We start from the raw sequence: 22,036 nt of genomic DNA on the forward strand, positions 1-22,036 counted from the left end.
TCCCTCTAAATCCACTGTCCATGTGTGGCCCGAAAATGCCCTTCTGCCCTCAGCTCTGCCCTGCTGATCCTAGGGCAAAGTCCAGCCTCATCGGGCTCGTAAGGCACTTCCTGACCTAACTTACCCCAGGCACTTCCTGACCTAACTTCCCCCAAGCTCACTGACTTCACATCCTAGCCAGCAGGTGCATCTAACTTACCTTGCTCCCCTCTCGCTTCCTACTCCCCAGAAAGCCCTTCCCACCTCCTATCTGCCCTTGGGTCTCGGTTTAAGTGACATTTCCTAGAACACCCCTCAGGAGAGAGACATTTGCTACAGGTTTTCATCAGCACTTTCCCCACCATGGCACTTATCACACTTCATCACTATTTGTTTATTTCTTAATAGACTAAACTCCAATTGGACTTCCCTATTACTGTATCTCCAGCACCAGGAATAATGCCTGGGGGACGGTTATAATGCATGGGATGATGATGGCTTAACCCATCATCTCCATCTCCATGAAGATGGAGAAGTAGAGAAGACAGCAAATAGAACATGGTGGAATCGAGTAGGACTTGGTAACAGAACAGACATTGTCAGTAATAAAGAAAGAAAAGTCTGGAAAGTCAAATTTCCACCCTGGGCAATAACACAAACAGTGCCTTTCACCACAAAGTAGGCAGAGGCGCAAATTCACAGGACAAGGTAATGAGTTTAGTTTTAGACATGCTGAATTTGAGGTGCATTTGTCCAAGAGGTCGTGGCTAAGAACACATCATTCCCCTGCTCAAGACACACACAGCTTCCCAGTGCACTTAAGTCAACTCCAAGCTCATTACTCTGTCCAACAAGGCACTGCATGGTCTAGCCCTCTCTAACCCTCCAATATCCTTTCCACTAACTGTTTTCCCCCTGCCTGCCTCATTCTGGCCACAGTGGATCTCACGGTCCCTGGGAGGTACCAACAAGGCACTCCTCAGCATCCCTGCACCCACTGCGCCCTCTGCCTAAAACACTCTGCCCAAACCCTCATGTGGCTTCCTGCCTCCCATCACACAGGCCTCATCCCAGGTATTACCTCCTCCTGAAGGCCCTCCCTGCCAACCAAAACCATCACCAAAGCAGCCCTCCCTGGCTCACTGTTGCCTCAGACTGCTAATTGTTCTGCATATTTACTGTCTGCCTATCCTACCTACACTGTAAGCTCCAAAAACTCTGGCCCCTCAACCTGTCCTTCACCATCATGCTCCCAGGACTTAGAACAGAGTCTGGCCCTTGCTAATATTTCAACAAGTTCATTGCATGAATAGGTGAATGGATGAATAAAGCTATCAGGACAGGCTTTGCCCTCCTCCTGCCTTATCATTGAAATAGTTGTAAAAACACAAAGAGGGATACAAAGTGTCACCTAGAGGGGGGGAAAGATGGCGGAGGAGTAGGGGACCCTATTTCAACTGGGTCCCCGGAATTGAGCTGGATATCTACCAGACCACTCTGAGCACCCACGAAACCAGCCTGAGATGTAAGAAGATCTGCATCTCTACAAACAGAATATCGCAGGTGGTTGGTTTTGAGGTATGAAGCGGGGAGCCGTGATTCCACGGGCAGTTACTGGAGGATAAATGGCAGCGGGAGGGTGCCTGGCCATTAGGATCCTACACCACCGCTGAGCAACAGCCTCGCGCACTGTGGATGGGGCACAGACTCGCAGACCGGTAGCCGCGGGGAAAGGACTTTAGGGCAGCCCCCGGGGCGGAAACCCGGAGCGGCGGGGTCACGCCTGAGAACTACAGCCCCCAGGGCGGAAACCCAGAGCAGCGGGGTTGCGCGGGCGAACTGCAGCCCCCGGAAGGAATCCCAGAGCAGTGGGGTCATGCCTGTGAACTGCAGCCCAGGGGGGCGGAAACCCGGAGCAGCCCAGTCACGCACGTGAACTGGGAGCAGCTGGCGGAGTTAGAAGCACAAAGGGCAGAGACGGCCCAACCTGGAAGCAGGACTGGGAGCGCTGCAGAGGGACGCACAACCCAGGAAGCTGCAGTTTATAGCAGAACAGACAGAAACTAGACTAGGAAAGGGTGTGGCCTTGGAGAGCTCACTGAAGAACAGAGTGCGATCTCTCTGCTCTGAGGCAGAGGGTTGGAAACGATCTCTTCTGCTATGACTTCTGGAAGAGACACGGAAAGCCGCCAGGGAAAGCCGCCAGAGAACAAAAGCCCCCAAAACTGATTCCCACTGAGCCCGTCCCCAGCCAGGGCAACTCCGCCCAAACAGGGTTGCCTGAGTAACAGCGCGGCGGGCCCCTCACCCCAGAAGAAAGGCTGGGAAAACAAGAGGCCAGCAACCCTAAGGTCCCAAGAAAACAGGTGCATCTTGCTTGGGTTCTGGTCAATAATTTCAACTCTATACATTCCCTCAAACACCCATCAACAGAATGACTAGGTGGAGGAGCCCCCAAAACAGAAAAGACTCAGAGATTATGACTTATGCTGCAGATTTACAAATGGATGCAGATACAACCAAGATGCCGGAGATGGAATTCAGGCTAGCATTTGTGAAGACAATGGCTAGAATGGAGAAATCAATTAATGGCAACTTAGAGTCTCTAAGGGCAGAAACGAAAGGTGAATTGGCAGAACTTAAAAATGCTATCAATGAGATCCAATACAATCCAGATAATCTAACAGCTAGGGTAACTGAGATAGAAGAGAGAATAAGCGATCTGGAAGACAGTATAATAGATAAAAAGGGAAAAGAGGAGGCCAGGGAAAACAACTCAGAATGCATGAAAATAGAATCAGAGAAATAAGGGACACCATGAGGCGTTCCAATGTCAGAATAATTGGAATCCCGGAGGGAGTGGACAGAGAGAGGACTAGAAGATGTATTTGAGCAAATCATAGCTGAGAACGTCCCTAATCTGGGGAATGAAACAAACATTCGAGTCCCAGAGGCAGATAGGACCCCTCCTTAGATCAAGGAAAACAGGCCAACACCCCGGCATGTAACAGTAAAACTTGCAAATCTTAGAACCAAGGAAAGCATCTTAAGGGCAGTGAGGGGGAAGAGATTCCTTACGTACAGAGGGAGGAACATCAGAATAATGTCAGACCTATCCACAGAGACCTGCCAAGCCAGAAAGGCCTGGCAAGACATATTCAGAGTAATAAATAAGAAGAACGTGCAGCCAAGAATACTTTATCCGGCAAGGCTTTCATTTAGAATGGATGGAGAGATGCAGAGCTTCCACGACCGGCAGAAACTGCACGAATATGTGACAACTAAGCCAGCCCTGCAAGAAATCTTAAGGGGGGTTCTATAAAAGGAGAAAGACCCCAAGAGTGATCTACAACAGAAATTTACAGGGACAATCTATAAAAACAACGTCTTCACAGGCAACATGATGACAATTAATTCATATTTTTTAATAATCACTCCCAATGTGAATGGCCTAAACGCTCCCATAAAACGGCACAGGGTTGCAGATTGGATAAAAAGACAGGACCCATCCATATGCTGCCTACAAGAGACTCATTTTGAACCTAAAGATACATCCAGACTGAAAGTGAAGAGTGGAGATCCATCTTCCATGCCAGCGGACCTCAAAAGAAAGCTGGGGTGGCAATTCTTATATCAGACAAATTAGATTTTAAACTAAAGACTGTCGTAAGAGACACAGAAGGACGCTGTATCATTCTTAAAGGGTCTATCCAATAAGAAGATCTAACAATTGTAAACATCTATGCCCCCAACATGGGAGCAGCCATCTATATAAGGCAACTGTTAACCAAAATAAAGAGTCATACTGATAACAATACGCTAAATGTAAGAGACCTCAATACTCCACTCTCAGCAATAGACAGATCATCTAAGCTGAACATCAACAAGGAAACAAGAGCTTTGAATGATACATTGGACTAGATGGACCTCATAGATAATTACAGAAAATTCCACCCTAAAACAACAGAATACTCATTCTTCTCAAACGCACATGGAACTTTCTCCAAAACAGACCATATACTGGGTCACAAATCAGGTCTCAACTGATACCAAAAGACTGAGATTATTCCCTGCATATTCTCAGACCACAATGCTCTAAAACTGGAACTCAATCACAAGAAAAAAATTGGCAGAAATTAAAACACTTGGAAGCTAAAGACCACTCTGCTCAAGAATGTTAGGGTCAAACAAAAAATCAAAGAAGAACTTCAACAATTCATGGAAATCAATGAGAACGAAAACACATCAGTCCAATACCTATGGGATACTGCAAAGGCAGTCCTAAGGGGGAAATACATGGCCATCCAAGCCTCACTCAAAAAAATAGAAAAATCCTGAATTCACCAACTAACTCTATACCTTAAAGAACTAGAGAAAAAGCAACAAATGATGCCTAAGCCAGGCATTAGAAGAGAAATAATTAAAATTAGAGCCGAAATCAATGAATTAGAAACCAGAAAACAGTAGATCAGATCAACGAAACTAGAAGTGGGTTCTTTGAAAGAATTAATAAGATCGATAAACCACTGGCCAGACTTATCCAAAAGAACAGACAAATGACCCAAATTAATTAAATTATGAATGAAAGGGGAGAGATCACGACTAACACCAAGGAAATAGAAACAATTATTAGAAATTATTATCAACAACTATATGCCAATCAACTGAGCAATCTGGATGAAATGGAGGCCTTCCTGGAAACCCATAAACTGTGAAGACTGAAACAGGAAGAAAGCGACAACCTGAATAGGCCAATAACCACTAACGAGATTAAAGCAGTGATCAAAAACCTCCCAAAAAACAAGAGTCCGGGGCCTGATGGATTCCCAGGGGAATTCTACCAAACATTCAAAGAAGAAATAATACCTATTCTACTGAAGCTGTTTCAGAAAATAGAAACAGAAGGAAAACTTCCAAACTCATTCTATGAGGCCAGCATTACCTTAAGCCCCAAACCAGGCAAAGACCCCATCAAAAAGGAGAATTTCAGACCGATACCCCTGATGAATATGGATTCCAAAATCCTCAACAAAATCCTAGCTAATAGGATCCAACAATACATTAAAAGTATCATCCACCATGACCAAGTGGGATTTATCTCTGGGATGCAAGGGTGGTTCAACATTCGCAAACCAATCAATGTGATAGAACACATTAATAAGAGGAAGGAGAAGAACCATAGGGTCCTCTCAATTGATGCAGAAAAATCATTTGACAAAATACAACATCCTTTCCTGATTAAAACTCTTCAGGGTATAGGGATAGAGGGAACATTCCTCAAGTTCATAAAATCCATCTATGAAAAACCCAGGCAGCTGAGATACCACCTTAACACCAGTTAGAATGGCAAAAATGGACAGGGAGAGAAACAACAAATGTTGGAGAGGTTGTGGAGAAAGGGGAACCCTCTTACACTGTTGGTGGGAACGCAAGTTGGTACAGCCACTTTGGAAAACAGTGTGGAGGTGCCTCAAAAATTTAAAAATAGAGCTACCCTATGACCCAGCAATTGCACTACTGGGTATTTACCCCAAAGACACAGATGTAGTGAAAAGAAGGGCCATATGCACCCCAATGTTCATAGCAGCGATGTCCACAATAGCCAAACTGTGGAAAGAGCCGAGATGCCCTTCAACAGATGAATGGATAAAGAAGATGTGGTCCATATATACAAAGGAATATTACTCAGCCATCAGAAAGGATAAATACCCAACTTTTACATCAACATGGATGGGACTGGAGGAGATTATGCTAAGTGAAATAAGTGAAGCAGAGAAAGTCAATTATCATATGGTTTCACTTATTTGTGGAACATAAGGAATAACATGGAGGACATTAGGAGAAGGAAGGGAAAAATGGCGGGGGGGGAACTAGAGGGAGAGATGAACCATGAGAGGCTATGGACTCTGAGAAATAAACAGGGTTTTAGAGGGGAGGGGGGAGGGGGGTTGGTTAGCCCAGTGATGGGTAATAAGGAGGGCACGTACTGCATAGAGCACTGGGTGTTATACGAAAACAATGGATCGTGGATCACCACATAAAAAACCAATGATGTATGGTGACTAACATAACATAATAAAATTTAAAAAAAAAAAAGTGTCAACTACACAAGGAACCTAAAAATGCTGACTTGTCATCTCGGGAACTCCAGGAAGAAGTACTTTTTTTTTTTTTAAGATTTTATTTATTTATTTGACAGAGAGAGACACAGCAACAGAGGGAACACAAGCAGGGTGAGTGGGAGAGGGAGAAGCCAGCCTCCCGCGGAGCAGGGAGCCCGATGTGGGGCTCGATCCCAGGACCCTGGAATCATGACCTGAGCCGAAGGCAAACGCCTAATGACTGAGCCACCCAGGGCCCCTCCAGGAAGAAGTTCTAACAAAAGTTAAATAAAGCTCTTGGGGGAGCTAAAATGGGGAAAGGGGAAACGGAGGTGAAGGATTTCTTCTGCCTCCTCACAGCTTCCGGTCTCAAGGGTCACAACACTGACAAACTATTGGGAGCACTGCACTGTATTTTGTTGTACTTATTCACTTAGTTATGTATCCACTCATTCATGTGTTGAATTAGTGATACGTTCTGAAGAGCAGAACAATACACACAGGTACATATGGAGAAATCTCCCTTCCTGCCCTGATCCTGTTCACACCATTCTCTACCCCACACACATCCCTTACTAGGAAGTTTTCTAAGGTTTTTGCTTTAATAAATTTCTTGTGCAACGTATATACATATCATATCATACACTGTGTGCTATTACTGTAGGATAAAAATCTTTGGGTAAGACTTTAGGGTCAGGTATAATTTTAAAGATATTACCAAACTGCCTCCATAAAGGGTATGCCAGAGATAGGGAGCAAGTTGACGGAGGAGTAGGACACCTGGATTTCGTCTGCTCTCAGGAATTCAGCTGGACAGGGATCAAACCATTCTGAACGCCTACAAACTCAACAGCAAATCGAAGAAAAGAAGAGCAATAACTCTCTGAACAGAAAAGTGACCACTTTCTGGAAGGTAGGACGTGCGGAGAAGCGAATCTGAGGCAATATTCGGGAGGATAGACAGCGGGGGATGGGGCCTCCGTTTGGCTGCTTCTGGCAAGTGATAGAGCCGCGGAGCACAAACTTGGAACTTTTAGAAGTCGGCTCCACTAAGGGACGTCACTCCAGTGGCTAAGCGTGTGGTGGAACTCCCACTGGGACAGTACGGTCTCAGGGCCCTCAGGGTCACAGAAAGACCGGGGGTGCCTGATTGCAGCAGAGTTCCCAGGTATCGGAGTGGGGAAGCCAGCTGCAGAGATGGAGCCGAGGCGCAGGCTCTCAGCTCGGGATTGCCATAAACCATGATCCGCAGTACAGCTGGGCCACTGCTCCTCCAGCAGGGACCCAACAAGCGGCAAATCTGGGAAGACTCCCTTTCCTCCCCCGGGAGGAGCGGCGCGGAAGCACACCGTAGGGATCTGCAGAGTTTGGAGACTCCACACGGGCTCGGGTGCCAGAGACAGAAATGCTCAGTCACAGGCCGGGTGAGCACAGAGTGTGGCTGGAGACCAGGGAGACGGGAGTGACTGACTGCTTTTCTCTGGGGGTGCAGTGAGGAGCAAGGCCCTGAGTTCTTGGCTCCTCCAGGGCGGAGATTGGGAGGCCTCCATTTTCACTCTCGTCCTCCAAAGCTGCATGGAAAGGTTGCAGGGAACACAAGTTCCCGAGAGCAAACCCGAGCAGATTACTTAGCCTGGACCTGGCAAGGGCGGGGCAATTCCACCTCCGGCAAAGACATTAGGGAACCATGGCAACAGGCCCCTCCCCAAGAAGATCTGCAAGAAAAGCCAGCCAAGACCAAGTTTACTGATCAATGAGAACGGCAGAGCGCCAACGCTACGGGAATACTGCACATAGAATTCATGGCTTTTTTACCATGACTCTTGAGTCTTTCTCTTTTACCATGACTCTTGAGTTAATTTTTTTTTAACTTTTTTTTTTGAATTTTTCTTTTTCCCTTTTTCAACCAACATCTTATCAATCCCTATTTTAAAAAACATTTTTATTTTTCATTTTTACAGTCATATTCTATCACTTCATAGTAGTTACCCATATTTTTGGCATATATATATAAGTTGTTCTCTCTTTAAAATTTTGAGATACACTTTCTTCTAACAGATCAAAATATACCCTAAATCTCTACTGTATGGCTTCGTTCTACTCTCCTGCCTGATCACATTCTTTTTTTTTTTCTTTTTTCTTTCTTTTTTCAAACAACTTATCAATTCCTTTTATAAAATCTTTTATAATTATCATCTTTACAGTCATATTCCATCGCTTAATGATATCAATCCTTATTTTTTACATATATAAGTTTTTCTTTCTTTAAAATTTTGGGAGGCACTTTCTTCAAACAGACCAAAATACACCCAAAATCTAGTGTGTGGCACTGATCTATGCACCAGCCTGATGATATTTGATCATATTCTGGATTTTTTTCTTTTGTTCTGTTTTTGTTTGTTTTTATCTTTTTCTTTTTCTTTTTTTATTTCTTTCTCTTTTTCTTTCTTTCCCTTTCTTTTCCCCTGGCTTCAGGTCTTTTCTGATTTGTTTAGACTATATTTTCTGGGGGCATTGTTACCCTGTTAGCATTTTGTTCTCTCATTCATCTATTCTCCTCTGGACAAAATGACAAGACGGAAAAAATCACCTCAACAAAAAGAACAAGAGATAGTACCGACTGCCAGGGACCTACTCAATATGGACATTAGTACGATGTCGGACCTAGAGTTCAGAATCATGACTTTAAAGATACTAGCTGGGCTTGAAAAAAGCATGGAAGTTATTAGAGAAACCCTTTCTGGAGAAGTAAAAGAACTAAAATCTAACCAAGTCAAAACCAAAAAGGCTATAAATGAAGTGCAATAAAAATGGGGACAATAACTGCTAGGATAAATGAGGCAGAAGACAGAACCAGTGACATAGAAGACCAAATGATGGAAAATAAAAAAGCTGAGAAAAAGAGACATAAACAACTACTGGATCATGAGGGCAGAATTAAAGAGATAAGTGATACCATAAGACGAAACAACATTAGAATAATTGGGATCCCAGACGAAGAAGAAAGAGAGAGCGGGGCAGAATAGTAAAACTTACGAGTCTCAGAGAGAAAGAGAAAATCCTGAAAGAGGCTTGGGAGAAGAGATATGTAACCTACAATGGTAGAAACATTAGATTGGCAACAGACCTATCCACAGAGACCTGGCAGGCCAGAAAGGACTGGCAGGATATATTCAGAGCACTAAAGGAGAAAAATACGCAGCCGAGAACACTATATCCAGCTAGGCTGTCATTGAAAATAGAAGGAGAGATAAAAAGCTTCCAGGACAAACAAAAACTAAAGGAATTTGCAAACACGAAACCAGCCCTACAAGAAATCTTGAAAGGGGTCCTCTAAGCAAAGAAAGAACCTAAAAGCAACATAGACCAGAAAGGAACACAGACAATATACAGTAACAGTCACCTTACAAGCAATACAATGGCACTAAATTCCTATCTTTCAAGAGTTACCCTGAATGTAAATGGGCTAAATGCCACAATCAAAAGACACAGGCTATCAGATTGGATAAAAAAACAAGACCCATCGATATGCTGTCTGCAAGAGACTCATTTTAGACCCAAAGACACCCCCAGGTTGAAAGTGAGGGGGTGGAAAACCATTTACCATGCTAATGGACACCAAAAGAAAGCTGGGGTGGCATTCCTTACATCAGACAAATTAGATTTTAAACCAAAGACTGTAATAAGAGATGAGGAAGGACACTGTATCCTACTTAAAGGGTCTATCCAACAAGAAGATCCAACAATTATAAATATCTATGCCCCTAACACGGGGGCAGACAATTATATAAGCCAATTAATAACAAAAGCAAAGAAACACATTGACAACAACACAATTATGGTGGGGGACTTTAATACCTCCCTCACTCAAATTGACAGATCATCTAAGCAAAAGATCAACAAGGAAATAAAGACTTTAAATGACCCCACACTAGGCCAAATGGACTTCACAGATATATTCAGAACGTTCCATCCCAAAGCAATGGAATACACATTCTTCTCTAGTGCCCATGGAACGTTCTTCAGAATAGATCACATCCTAGGTCACAAATCAGGTCTCAACCGGTACCAAAAGATTGGGATCATTCCCTGCCTATTTCCAGACCACAATGCTTGGAAACTAGAACTCAATCAAAAGAGGAAAGTCAGAAAAAACTCAAATGCATGGAGGCTAAAGAGCATCCTACTGAAGAATGAATAGGTCAACCAGGAAATTAAAGAAGAATTAAAAAAATTCATGGAAACCAACGAAAATGAAAACACAACTGTTCAAAATCTTTGGGATGCAGCAAAGGCAGTCCTAAGAGTAAAGTATATAGCAATACAAGCCTTTCTCAAGAATCAAGAAAGGTCTCAAGTACACAACTTAACCCTCCAACTAAAGGAGCTGGAGAAAGAACAGCAAATAAAGCCTAAACCCAGCAGGAGAAGAGAAATCATAAAGATCAGAGCAGAAATCAATGAAATAGAAACCAAAAGAACAGTAGAACAGATCAATGAAACTAGGAGCTGGTTCTTTGAAAGAATTAACAAGATTGATAAACCCCTAGCCAGACTTATCAAAAAGAAAAGAGAAAGGACCCAAATCAACAAAATCATGAATGAAAGAAGAGAGATCACAACCAACACCAAAGAAATACAAACAATTATAAGAACATATTATGAGCAACTCTATGCCAGCAAATTAGATAACCTGGAAGAAATGGATGCATTCCTAGAGATGTATAACTACCAAAACTGAACAAGGAAGAAATAGAAAACCTGAACAGACCCATAACCACTAAGGAAATTGAAGCAGTCATCAAAAATCTCCCAACAAACAAAAGCCCAGGGCCAGATGGCTTCCCAGGCAATTATACTGAACACTGAAAGAATTAATACCTATTCTTCTGAAACTGTTCCAAAAAATAGAAATGGAAGGAAAACTTCCAAACTCATTTTATGAGGCCAGCATTACCTTGATCCCCAAACCAGACAAAGACCCCATCAAAAAGGAGAATTATAGACCAATATCCCTGATGAACATGGATGCAAAAATTCTCACCAAAATACTAGCCAATAGGATCCAACAGTATATTAAAAGGATTAGTCACCACGACCAATGGGATTTATCCCTGGGCTGCAAGGTTGGCTCAACATCCGCAAATCAATCAACGTGATACAATACATTAACAAAAGAAAGAACAAGAACCATATGATCCTCTCAATAGATGCAGAAAAAGCATTTGACAAAGTACAGCAACCTTTCTGGATCAAAACTCTTCAGAGTATAGGGATAGAGGGTACATACCTCAATATCATAAAAGCCACCTATGAAAAATCCACAGCGAATATCATTCTCAATGGGGAAAAACAGAGAGCTTTCCCCCTAAGGTCAGGAACTCGGCAGGGATGTCCGCTATCACCACTGCTATTCAACATAGTATTAGAAGTCCTAGCCACAGCAATCAGACAACAAAAAAAATCAAGGCTTCCAAATTGGCAAAGAAGAAGTCAAACTCTCCTCTCTGCATATGATATGATACTTTATGTGGAAAACCCCAAAGACTCTACCCCAAAACTACCAGAACTCATACAGGAATTCAGTCAAGTGGCAGGATATAAAATCAATGCACAGAAATCAGTGGCATTCCTATACACCAACAACAAGACAGAAGAAAGAGAAATTAAGGAGTCGATCCCATTCACAATTGCACCTAAAACCATAAGATACCTAGGAATAAATCTAACCAAAGAGGCAAAGGATCTGTACTCAGAAAACTATAAAATACCCATGAATGAAATGGAGGAAGACACGAAGAAATGGAAAAACGTTCCACGCTCATGGATTGGAAGAACAAATATTGTGAAGATGTCAATGCTACCTAGAGCAATCTACACATTCAATGCAATCCCCATCAAAATACCATCCATTTTTTCAGAGAAATGGAACAAATAATCCTAAAATTTGTATGGAACCAGAAAAGTCCCCGAAGAGCCAGAGGAATGTTGAAAAAGAAAAGCAAAGCTGGTGGCATCACAATCTGGACTTCAAGCTCTATTACAAAGCTGTCATCATCAAGACAGCATGGTACTGGCACAAAAACAGACACATCGATCAATGGAACAGAATAGAGAGCCCAGAAATGGACCCTCAACTCTATGGTCAACTAATCTTTGACAAAGCAGGAAAGAATGTCCAATGAAAAAAAGAGTCTCTTCAACAAATGGTTTGGGAAATTGGACAGCCCCATGCAGAAGAATGAAACTGGACCATTTCCCTACCACACACAAAAATAGACTCCAAATGGATGAAAGACCTAAATGTGAGACAGGAGTCCATCAAAATCCTAGAGGAGAACACAGACAGCAACCTCTTCGACCTCAGCCACAGCAACTTCTTCCTAGAAACATCGCCAAAGGCAAGGGAAACAAGGGCAAAAATGAACTATTGGGACTTCATCAAGATAAAAAGCTTTTGCACAGCAAAGGAAACAGTCAACAAAAACAAAAGACAACCGTCAGAATGGGAGAAGATATTTGCAAATGACATATCAGATAAAGGGCTAGTACCCAAAATCAATAAAGAACTTACCAAACTCAACACCCAAAGAACAAAGAATCCAATCAAGAAACGGGCAGAAGACATGAACAGACATTTTTCTAAAGAAGATATCTAAATGGCCAAACAGACACATGAAAAAGTGCTCAACATCGCTTGGCATCAGGGAAATCCAAATCAAAACCTAATGAGATACCACCTCACACCAATCAGAATGGCTAAAATTAACAAGTCAGGAAATGACAGATGTTGGCGGGGATGCGGAGAAAAGGGAACCCTCCTACACTGTTGGTGGGAATGCAAGCTGGTGCAGCCACTCTGGAAAACTGTATGGAGGTTCCTCAAAAAGTTGAAAATAGAGCTACCATATGATCCAGCAATTGCACTACTGGGTATTTACCCCAAAGATACAAAAGTAGGGATCCAAAGGGGTACGTGCACCCCGATGTTTAGAACAGCAATGTCCACAATAGCCAAACTGTGGAAAGAGCCAAGATGTCCATCGACAGATGAATGGATAAAGAAGTTGTGGTATATATATACAATGGAATATTATGCAGCCATCAATAGGAATGAGATCTTGCCATTTGCAACCACGTGGATGGAACTGGAGAGTATTATGTTGAGTGAAATATGTCAAACAGAGAAAGACATGTATCATATGATCTCACTGATATGAGGAATTCTTAATTGCAGGAAACAAACTAAGGGTTGCCGGAGTGGGGGGTGGGGTGGGAGGGATGGGGTGACTGGGTGATAGACACTGGGGAGGGTATGTGCTATGGTGAGTGCTGTGAATTGTGCAAGACTGTTGAATCACAGATCTGTACCTCTGAAACAAATAATGCAATTTATGTTAAGAAAAAAAAAAAAGAAGAAGATAGTAGGAGGGGAAGAATGAAAGGGGGGAAATCGGAGGGGGAGATGAACCATGAGAGACGATGGACTCTGAAAAACAAACTGAGGGTTCTAGAGGGGAGGGGGGTGGGAGGATGGGTTTGCCTGGTGATGGATATTAAAGAGGGCACGTTCTGCATAGAGCACTGGGTGTTATGCAAAAACAATGAATCATGGAACACTACATCAAAAACTAATGCTGTAATGTATGGTGATTAACATAATAAAAAAAGTAAAAAATAAAAAACTAAAAAAATAAAGGGTATGCCATTTTATCTTTGGAACTATTTAAAATTAAAATTCCCAGACCCCATTTCAAACTTACTGAATCAGAATCTCTAAGGGTGGAGGCTAAAAAGCTGACTTTTTAGGTACAGGTCCCCTTGTAGTTGTGATGACCGGCCATATTTGGGAACTGCCATCCTCCCCCAAGAGGTGAGATCTTCCCCAATCAGGGGGAGGAAGACACTGCTGCCCTATGTGCAAGGCCTGTTGACTAGGGTAGCCAGAGCCCTTCTCCCATGATCTCCTTTATCAAGATTCCTCTTCCTGAGTATATAATCATAACTAAGGTGCTTTTTTATACATATACATATGTTTATGTAGACATACACATGCATATGCACCTTCCTATATTGACACAGAATTGGAATTTCTCTGGAAAGACATATACAAAGTGGTTACAATGGCTGTCTTCAGGGAGTGCAAGTGGGTAGCCAGAACGTGGGGTGGAGGGGAGCTTCATATCCTCTTCAAATTGTGTACCGTTTGAGCACATCTATTGAAAAAGCAATAAAGTTGTAAAATTCTCTCTTTTTGCACTGAACGTGGGACATCATTCCCAGCAATGCTGTGGTGATTTTAAAATTTGCCCACAATGTTTTCATAACTACTCGCATCAAGAGATGGGATCTAATCCTGCACCCCTCGAATGCAGGCCAGTTTGGGACTCGCTTCTCCCGAAGAGAATGTGCAGAAGTGATGCCACATGCCTTCCAAGCCTGGGACAGAAAGGACAGTTCCTGCCTGGCTCACTCCCTCTCTTCAATGCCACCCCTGGGGGAAGCCAGCCACTGTGTTGTGAGGACCCTCAAGAGGTCTCTGCAGTACATGGAGAGGTACATGGGACAAGAGGAAAAGGAGTAGGATGTTTAAAGATAAGGAACAGGGGCGCCTGGGTGGCTCAGTCGTTAAGCGTCTGCCTTCGGCTCAGGTCATGATCCCAGGGTCCTGGGATCGAGCCCCACATCGGGCTCCCTGCTCAGCGGGGAGCCTGCGTCTCCCTCTCCCACTCCCCCTGCTTGTGTTCCCTCTCTCGCTGTGTCTCTCTCTGTCAAATAAATAATAAAATCTTTAAAAAAATAAAAAAAAAAAATAAAGATAAGGAACAGCCAGTAAAGACACCTGAACAGGGAACAGGAGGGGTGAAGAGTTCCAACGAGGCCCCAGCCTTGGGAAGGAGGAGGGATAGGCTTCCTCTGAGGTCAAATGGAGAGGGAAAACAGAAGAGACAGAGACACAGATCTGGATGCAGAAGGGCAGGCTGGTGATAAGTTCAAAGCAAAAGATCTCAGTATTTCTGTGGAGTTAGAGTGAGATAAAAGGCCACAAGTTACAGATAGAGATCTCCAAGAGTCACTAAAATACAGGAAAGAGAAATGAAAAGGTTACCGTTGAGAAGCACCATCCACGATCAACAAGGTTAGAAAGTTCACCCCCTTTAAGTCTATTACCACCTTCATTCAAAGCAACTGTGGTTTATCCACTCCTCAAGATTTCCAAGAAAATATATCAGAGTTTTAAAGCTCTTAGTTCAACATTGTTCTACATGTTAATTCTTGATTATTAGTTATTATGTAAATTAACTCTTTATCCTTTTGAAGGCAAGAATGATTACCCAAGACAGACCCTTCCAAAAACCCTTCCTACTCCTAAATCTCCCTCCGAAAGGCCAGATGGACTCAATTCCCATATGGTCCATCTGCCAGCCCTTTAATTTCTACTATATCTTTAGGAAATCACCAAAATCTCCAGTCCTCCTTACATCAATTACAATGTGAAACTGTCTCTAAATTTGAGCCAATGCCATGGGTTAAGTATCACATATAATTCATTTCAACGATCATTTCACAAGTAATTGGCGTGCCAAAACACCAGAACAAGCACTCAGGGAATACAAGGATTTCCTAACGGCTCCTTCCACTCAGGAGGAGAAATAAGTCATGTATATAAATAACTGTAATACAAGACAGACGGTAATAAATAGAGCTACAAATAACACACTGGGCATGCAGAGGAGAAAGTGCTTAACTGCAACTTGGGCATTAAAGGTTTCATTGAAGAAATTGTATCTGAATTGAGCTTAAAGAATGGGAAAGATTTAAACAAGTAAAAAAAAAAAAAAAAGCCAAAAACATCTGAGAAAATGTGAGCAGTGTGAGCAAAGGATGACAAAGAGGAGAGCATGGCTTGGCACAGATGGCATATAATAAGTATTTGGGACTTAATAAATGACTGGATGCACCTTTGTTTGACTGAAGTCAGATACTAAGGGCCAGGAGCAATAACAGCAAGATTCATTCATTTCTTCAACAAATATTTTACTGAGCACCTACTATGTGCTAGGCACTGTTCAGGGCACTGCACATATGACAGTGAGCAACAACAACAAGACAGTCCCTGTCTTCATGGAGCTCCCACTCCAGTCAGGGAGTAGGCCATGAGTAGGCATATAATACATACATCAGGTAGTGATAAGTGCTGAGGTCAGAGCTGTCTCTCTCGTGAAGGAGAATTTGAACATAAATCTGAAGGAATGAGGGCACAAAAAACTGACATATCTGTGTGAGGAGTGTTCCCAGCAAAGGGAAATGCAAAAGTCCTGCAGTAGTTGCTTACTGACAGGCTCTGAAAATGACAGTGAAGCCAATGTGCTAAAGCAGAGTAAACAGTGGGAGAAAGCAGGAGATGGGGTGAGGGAAGCAGAGAAGAACCACATCATGCAGTTCATGGAAAAGACTTTCATTTTACCATTAATGAAATTTGAATGAGATTCAAGGATTCTGAACAGAGAAAAGACCACAAGGGGCCCTATGGGTTCTATGATTGGAACCCACAGCAGTGGTCCAGGTGAGATGACAAGGGCATGGGTAGAGATGGCGGCATAAGAGGTCACAAGAGGGGGCCAGATTCTGGCTATACCTAAAAAGTGGAGATGCTGATCAAACTGGAGTACCCATATGAGTACTCAAGCCACAATAAAATCCTATAAATCTCCCCCAGAAAGCTAATTGTATTAACAGATCCAGGGAGTGGGCTGTATTTACCAATTATACTTCTTAAAACAGAAAACTGGTATATTATAGAACAGAAGAGAAAACACTGCCTGAACATGTGCATAACAGTTTGAGTTTATGGGAGAAGAACTGTATTTCTTCTCAATTGGCATTGGCATACTTTGATAGAAGAGTTGGAGAAGTTCTGGTTTAAATGGTATCTCTGGACCTTTCTTCTTTAATATTCTGTGTTGTAAATACATTTTACTGGCTTTCAACCTTTAGAGTCTTCTTGTGGGCAAAACAGAGAGTATAGGGTTGTGGTTACAGAATAAAATATAACTCTTAACATCTTTCACAATGTTCAAGTGCAACCAACAGAAGTTAAATTGGAGAAATGGGGGAAGGTGGAAGAAAAAGGAAGGGTGCAAATATCCTAATCTTGAAAAGTGGGAAGCCAATAGATACTGTCAAAAGTTGATGGAATAAGAAACAAATTGAAATAAAGTAGTATAATTCTCATCCTTCCCATCTGAATGTCAACAAATAGTATATGCAAATTGATAAAACAAGATGTAGAGGTATATACATTTTATCTAAATTTATGGAAAAAACAACAAACCCAATAGCCAACAAACAGAGAGAGGAAAAGATGCTCAAATTCACTAGACTCTAGAGAATGCAATTAAAATAATAACTAGATGTCCTTTTATAATCATCAGACTGACAAGAAATTAAAAAGAACTCTGACTAGAGATGTGGGGAAGATACCTTCTTACTTCCTGCTGGACATAAAATGTGATTTTTGTTCTTGTTTTGTTTTTAAAGATTTTATTTATTTATTTTAGAGAGGGAGAGAGTGTAAAAGTAGGGGAGGGGCAAAGGGAGAGGAGGAGAGAGACAATCTCAAGCAGACTCCACACTGAGCACGGAGCCTGATGCAGGGCTCGATCTCACGACCCTGAGACCATGACCTGAGACAAAATCAAGAGTCAGACACATAACAGACTGAGCCAGCCAGGTGCCCCAAGATGTGATTTTTGACAGCATCACGATGGCAAAGTAGGACACACCAGCCTCCACCCTCCCATAACAGCAATTAGCCAGCTATCCACGAAAGGAAACATCACTGCAGATGCTGCTCTGGAATCCATGTAAGCTTCAGGAATGCAATGGAGCAAAAAACCTGAGAATGACTACACCAAAAGGTGAGTAAAAAGCTCCATTTTGCCTGCACCATCCCACCTCCCAGGCGGGCAGTGCTCAGCACCCAGAGGGAATTCCTCAGCCTGACAGAGTTGTCCTCACCAGGAAAAGCAGAGCAGGGTGAGTGACCCACTTGCCCCACCTTTCAGGGCACTGTATGAAGGATCCATTTCAATTTCACCCCACCCAGAGACTGGCAGAGTTTAGACATCTAGAAATGGCTAGAAACAAGGAAGAAGGGCAGCCAGGCGGTAGGAGGGACTGTAGTCCCCAGTGTCTTGCTCTGCAGAGGATACCATCAGCCCTCACTGCTGGGGACCTCACCAGCCCTTTCAGATGCTGTGGACACCCACAGCTTTCATCACAGAGGACTTCATCATGGACCCCAGCATGCCACTCTGCAGAAGACCCAGCATGCTTGCAACCACTGAGGGAACCAGTAGCTAGCACCACCGCCATGAACTCACTGCAGCTTTTGCTGCTGAGGGCCTTCCAAGTTTTCATGCTCACTGACACCAGCTACTGACTCCCTCGCTGTTCTTCCCTCTCCCACCTACACCATCATGACAGCCCAGGCCTCTGCAGCTGCTCGTGCACCCAGATCCAGCTTTCACTGTTGTGTACACACCTGCAGCTAGCTCCTGCAGCTACATGCCTGCATGCCCCAAGCCCCAACTCCTGTCACTGGCGTCCACTACTGTGGCCCAATCACCCATGGCTGACCAGCAGCTATATGAGCATACACTGACAGCCAAGGCCCCCACAGCTTCTCATGGGCCCAGATGGGGGCCACAGTCCTATCACCTGCCTGCACAGTCATGCATGCTCAGGGCTAGCCCTTCATCAGTGCACCTCTACTAACTGGCCCCAACTTCTGTCACCAGCACCCACTACCACGCACATGCCTATGACTAGCCCCTGTAGCTACATGAGTGCCTGTCAACAGCCCAAGCCCCTGCAGCTGCTCAGGAGCCCACGGCCAGATGTGACTCCTGTCACTGGCCTGCCCTGTTGCATGTACCCACAGCTAGCCCATGCAGCATGCTGTCAGCCCCAACTCCCTTCACTGGCCTCCACTGCCATGCACACACCTGCAGTGAGAAAAAGAAAGAAAGAGGCTGAATGCTTATTTAAAGAAATGATGGCTGAATACTTCCCAGATCTGAGAAAATATATGGACATCTGATACATGAAATGCAAAGGTTACCAATCAGGTTCAACCCAAAGAAGACTTCACTGAGATACAATATAACTACCAAAAATCAAAGACAAAGAGATCCTTGAAAGCAGCAAGGGAAAAGAAGCCCACCACATACAAGGATATCAGCAGATTTCTCAACAGAAATCTTGTAAGCCGGGATAGAGTGGGATGATATACTTGAAGTGCTGAAAGAAAAAAACCTGCCAATCAAGAACACTTTACCCAGCAAGTTATCATTCAGAACTGAAGGAGAGAGAGAATTTTCCAGACAAACAAAACCTGAAAGGAATTCACCACCATTAGATCAACCTTATAAAAAATGCTAAAGAAAGTTCTTCAAGTTAAAAAAAACAGGACACTAGCTAGTATATTGAAATCATATGAAAATATAAAATTCACTAGTAAAAGTAAATATACAAATTCAGATTACATTAATATTGCAAAAGTAGTATGTAAATCATTTTTAACTCTAGTATAAAGATTACAAGTCAAAAGAATTTAAAATAACTATACTCACAATAATTTGTTAATGAATACACAGTATAAAAAGATGTAAATTATGATGCCAAAAACATAATATATGGGGGGAGGGAAGTAAAAGTGTTGCGTTTTTGTATATGAACAAAGTTAAGTTGTTATCAGCTTAAAATAGACTGTTAGAAACTATAGGACATTTTCTGTAAGCTTCATGGTAACAACACTGCAAAACCTATAGTAGATACACAAAAGATGAAGGAAAAAGAACGAAAGCATATGACTATAGGAAACCACTGAGTCACAAAGGAAGATAGCAAGAGAGGAAAAAACAAAGGATTTATAAAACCACCAGGAAAAAAAAAAACACCAGAAAATAATTTTAAAAATGGCAGTAGCAAGTACTTACCTGTCAATAATTATTCTAAATGTAAATGGATAAAATTCTCCAATCAAAAGACACAGAGTGGCTGAATACATTGAAAAGCAATACCCAACTATACTCTACCTATAAGAGATTCACTACCACTTTAAGAACACATAGGCAGAAAGTAAAATGAAAAACATATTCCATGCAAATGGAAACCAAAAGAGAACAGAGTAGATACACAAGACAAAGTAAACTTTAAGTCAAAAACTGTAACAAAAGACAAAAATGTCATTATATAATGATAAATGGGTCAGTTTATCATGAGGAAATAACAATAGTGTGTGTATGTATGCATATATATATATATGTTATCTATCTATCTATCTATATATATATATATATCTCCAACATCAGAACACCCAAGCATATAAAGTAATTTTTAACAGATCTGAAGGAAGAAATAGAGAGCAATACAATAATAGAAGAGACTTCAATACCCCACTTTCATCAAAAGATAGATCATCCAGAAAGAACAACCTGAACATTCACTGGACCTGAACTACATTTTACACAAATGGACCTAACAGACATATGCAGAACATTCCATCCAACAGCAGCCTATATACATTTTTATCAAGGGTTCACAGATCATTCTCCAGAATAAGATCATATGTTAGGCCACAAAACAAGTTTCAACAATTTAAGAAGACTGAAATCATATCAAGTATCTTTTCCAATCATAATGGTATGAAACTAGAAAACAGTAAAACAAGGAAACCTGGAAAATTCACAAAACAGGTAGAAACTGAACAATACTCTCCTGAACAACCAGTGGATCAAAGAAGAAATCAAAAACAAATCAAAATATACCTAGATAAAGAAGATGTGGTGTATATTTACAATATAATATTATTCAGTCATGAAAAAGAACGAGATCTTGCCATTTGCAACACCATGGATGGAGCTAAACCGTATAATGCTAAGCAAAATAAGTCAGAGAAAGAAAAATACCATATGATTTCATTCATATGTGGAATTTAAGAAACAAAACAAATGAGGAAAGAAAAAAAAGAGAGAGACAGACAAACCAAGAAACAGACTCTTAACTATAGAGAAAAAACTGATGGTTACCAGAGGGGAGATGGGGGGGCTGGTGAAATAGGTGAGGGAATTAAGAGTACACTTACCAGGATGAGCACTAAGTAATGTACAGAACTGTTGAATCAGGAGCACTGGGTGGCTCAGTTGGTTAAGTGTCTGACTCTTGGTTTCAGTTCAGATCGTGAACTTGAGGTCTTGGGATCGAGCCCCATGTCAGGCTCTGTGCTCACTGTGGAGTCTGCTTCAGATTCTCTCTCCCTCTCCTTCCCACTCACACTCTCTCTCTCTCTCAAAGAAATAAAATCATAAAAAAAAGAACTTTTGAATCACTATATTGCACACCTGAAACTAATATAACATTGTATGTTAACAAAACTGAAATTAAAATTAAAAACTTAATAATAAAAATATCTATATATACATAAATATATAGATATACATAGACATAGACATACATATATAGATATAAATATCTAGATATATAAATATATAAATCTTCAGACAAAAGAAAAGGAGACATCAACTTCCAAATTTCAAGCTATATATAAAGCTATAATAATCAAAACAGTATGGTACTGGCATAAAAACAAACACATAAACCAATGGAACAGAACTGAGAGCCCAGAAATAAAACCATGCATATATGGTCAACTAGTATTTGGCAAGAGAGCCAAGAATACTTAATGGAGAAAACAAATTCTCTTCAATAAATGATACTGCGAAAATTAGATATTTACATGTAAACAAATGAAACTAGACTCTTTACATCACTCACAAAAATTAACTCAAAATGGATTAAAGATTTAAATATAAGATCTAAAACTATAAAACTCCTAGTAGAAAATATAAGGAAAACATTCCTTGACTTGGGACTTGGCAATATTTTGGATA

The 22,036-nt window shown here is 41.9% G+C and overlaps 1 protein-coding gene across 2 annotated transcripts in view; it reads right to left on the reverse strand.

The window, feature by feature from the left end:
- Positions 1–22,036, reverse strand: part of L3MBTL4 (L3MBTL histone methyl-lysine binding protein 4) — a 496,448-nt gene that overhangs the window by 452,934 nt on the left and 21,478 nt on the right. Inside the window, exon 1 of one of the 2 annotated variants that reach the window (XM_064577896.1) lies at positions 21,232–21,406. The exons of the other annotated variant lie outside the window; for it this stretch is intronic. The gene's annotated coding sequence lies outside the window, so the exon portion shown is untranslated. Of the gene's footprint in view, positions 1–21,231; positions 21,407–22,036 lie in introns of those variants that run through there. 2 annotated transcript variants of the gene reach the window in all.

The sequence above is a fragment of the Mirounga angustirostris genome, unplaced genomic scaffold (genome assembly GCF_029215605.1).
Source record: "Mirounga angustirostris isolate CCGP_5_RB_7025 unplaced genomic scaffold, mMirAng1.0.hap1 SCAF_14, whole genome shotgun sequence".
Taxonomy (NCBI): Eukaryota; Metazoa; Chordata; class Mammalia; order Carnivora; family Phocidae; genus Mirounga; species Mirounga angustirostris.